Raw genomic sequence first — 3,277 nt, 5'->3', positions numbered from 1 at the left:
GCCGGCACATACAGTTCTCGCTGGCAGTAAAGGCTATCTAAAGTGCTATCCTTTTGTAGGTCGAACTGATCCAATAGTTCCTGCCAAGCGGCCTCAAACTCCACAGGTGTGAGTGGGTGGTTTAGCACAGAATAAAATTTGTCCTTGAAATTTTTCTTCACATACATCCCAAAGAAGTTGGTTAGATGTGGCATGTGCTTGTTCACCATATGCCATCTGCAAATCTTATGAACAACCCCTAGGAACTCTTTGGCAATCGCCACTCCCATTGCCTGGTCTTGGTCTACCACAAGATGCAAATTCATCATTGTTAGTTCTTTAATTGCTCTAAATTGTTGTATATGCTCATGTATCAAATATTTTTATCATAAACATCAATGATGAACATATTACCTATGAGGATACACCTTGTTCTACTTTGTCCCATGCACTTTTTGAATGCTTTGAACACCCATTCAAAAGTTTCAGCTGTTTCATCTCCTACCAATGCACATCCAAACAATGTATTCTGCAGATGGTGGTTTGATCCAACAAACATTGCTAGTGGTTTCTCATAAATATTAGTCTTATGAGTTGTGTCAAAGCTCATTGCATCACCAAAATCTGCACAATCGCCCTGCATGCTTGCATGACTCCAGAATAAGCTATGTATAACACCTTCAGAGTCCAGCTTGGGTTCCCATCGGAACTGTGGGTTTTGAGCCTCACAATCCTTGAAGAATTCAATAAGCTTGTTTATGTCATTTGCGTGTTCTTCCCGTACATTAGTGGCCTTCCTGTAAAACAGGTTAAAAAAACTCAACATTTTATCCTTCTAAATTGTAAGTACATTTCATTAACGACACCAATGATCATATACTTTAGCTTGGCATGAACCTTACTATTTAGGAATAACAAACTGTGTGAGGTTCTTTTACATGTTCTCTATGTCCCGCGATGTTATCGGAACAAGCTCTGCACCCCATGCATATTTTGCAATACATTCTTTATACTTTGCGTACTCATGCCGGCTTCCTACAATTCATCAATTATTTGATAAAGTACTGGTTCCGTGCTCTTGTGTGACCTCATTTTCTTGGTTTTCAAAGGCGTATGCAACAGGTGGTTGTGAAATAGGTTTGCCTTTTCTATAATCATATCTACTTCATTGCCTTCACTGTCATACACTCTCGTAAACTTCAGATGAGCTTTGCACTTCGTCTTCATTGTTGTCTTGTTCCGTACTCGCAGAGCCTCATCACCTTTATAAAAATCTCCTTTTCCTTCATAGCTACACCTCATCACTCTAGAGAATTTTTTCTTGTTGCACATTTTCACGCCGAACTCGGCCAGTTGTGCATATCTCATGTAGAACGCCTTTGCTTCAGCTTCCGTGTGGAATGACATCCCTTCTCTGGGTACCATATTTGGATCCATGCTTTCATTCTGCTTCAAATAACATTAATTTCAATTAACATCATATACTAATGCACCGTCATATGAATCAATATTTGCGTAGAAAATTCAATTATCATCACAGCCTTAAAGATATGACATAATATATATTTTCACTGACTACTCTCATGCATTTGTGCTTTTTAACTATGCATATCACTGCTTTGTACAATTCAAACAAAGATTTATCATGCATCACTTACGTGTGTTTGTGGTGGAATTTCTTCTTCACTAGCAATCATCTGGTTTGCGTTCAAAGTATCCGGAGGCGAGAACACAACACCCTGTCTTCCCGTTGTAATGGTTTGATCCTCATTACTCCCTTGCTGGCAACCTATCTGTGTGGGCAGAGTTCGAAATCCAGTGTTGGAGCTCTCCAACATCTCCGGAACTTTGATGCAGAAGTCAATAGTGTCTCGTTCTCCCAGCTGGGACGGTTCAGATCGTGGCGGTGACCTTTCCGGCACTTCTGTATTTCTCACGTCGACGGCAACTCTCATGTCGTTCATCTCCAGCCTTTTCGGTGAAGGGCTATCCGCAGAGTCCCTACTCGGCGCGGACGGCCCTGCTTCTTCAAACAATATCCTCCGACAACCCATCACTGGCAAGGTGGTCTGAAAGGTAACAACACAATGCATATCCATTAGAGAACTGTATTTCGCCGATTCAGAGTTTGTACAAATATTCAATGACACAACAACCATCTGGAAAAAAATTTGTTTGGAGCTCAAAGCTTGGAAGTTGCACTGTCTAGAGTTCATTGTCTAAACTGAATGGCAATGACCATTCCCACTCTGAAGACCATACATTAAGACAGTGAACATTGGATAATACTACCTGCATACTGTTGCATACTGAACTTGTACGTTCAAACTGCAACTACAACCTGATGCATGGGCTATCTCTTTCACTTTCAGTAGTCTGAACCCTGGAGTCCGACTCTCAAGATAGTGAGCATTGGTCTGACGTTGGCTCAATATTTTGATGCACTCTATATGTAAATGATGGGCATCAACATGCAAAATGGGATCTATGATACATAGTCAACAATTGAAAGTAGCTCTTTGTCAAGTCAAATTCGGTTTGAATATTTGAATTACATCTCAAAGTTTGGAAAGTGGCTGTATGAAAGTGGCTGTTTGACTGACCAAACTGAATGCACAGCAGCCCTTCGTTGACGAGGATGCCGTCCGCTGCCCACCTCCGAAATCTGCGGGAGCCCCTCTCCTCGTTGATGACTGCACAGGCAGCAGTCCTCGCGTTTATGACGGTAACAGCGGCGGCCGTCCCTGCTTGTCTGCGCGGAACCACCCCAGGGCGTCAACGTCTTCTTCGTAGAACGCGAGGACAGCACGGCGTTTCACGTTGGCCGAGAAGACGCAGTAGACGTTGGCGGGGTCGCGGCGTCACCGTCCTCTGGGCGTTGCTTCCGGCGGGACAACGGCATCATCCTTCCCTGGGCGTCGCTGCGTCCGGCGAAGGGGCATACGGCGGCGGAATTGGAAACTGCGGTTCCAGATGCAAACGTGAAACGCACGGGAGAAAAAAAAGAGACGCGGACGGAGGGTCAGTTGAGCGCGCGGGACGCGCGGGAGGCCGGTGCATGGAGGGACTCGGGTACAAAATAGCTTATTTTGTACCCTGGGACCAAATAGCGGAGGCATATATATATATATATATATATATATATATATATATATATATATATATATATATATATATATATATATGTGTGAGAGAGACGAAAGCGTGTGAGTGAGTGTGTGTGTGTGTGTGTGTGTCGCGCGCGCCGCGCGCGCGCGCGCGCGTGTGTGTGTGTGTGTGTGTGTGTGTGTGTGTGTGT

This window comes from Setaria italica, chromosome VIII (genome assembly GCF_000263155.2).
Source record: "Setaria italica strain Yugu1 chromosome VIII, Setaria_italica_v2.0, whole genome shotgun sequence".
NCBI lineage: Eukaryota > Viridiplantae > Streptophyta > Magnoliopsida > Poales > Poaceae > Setaria > Setaria italica.
This window is presented reverse-complemented; position numbering follows the sequence as displayed.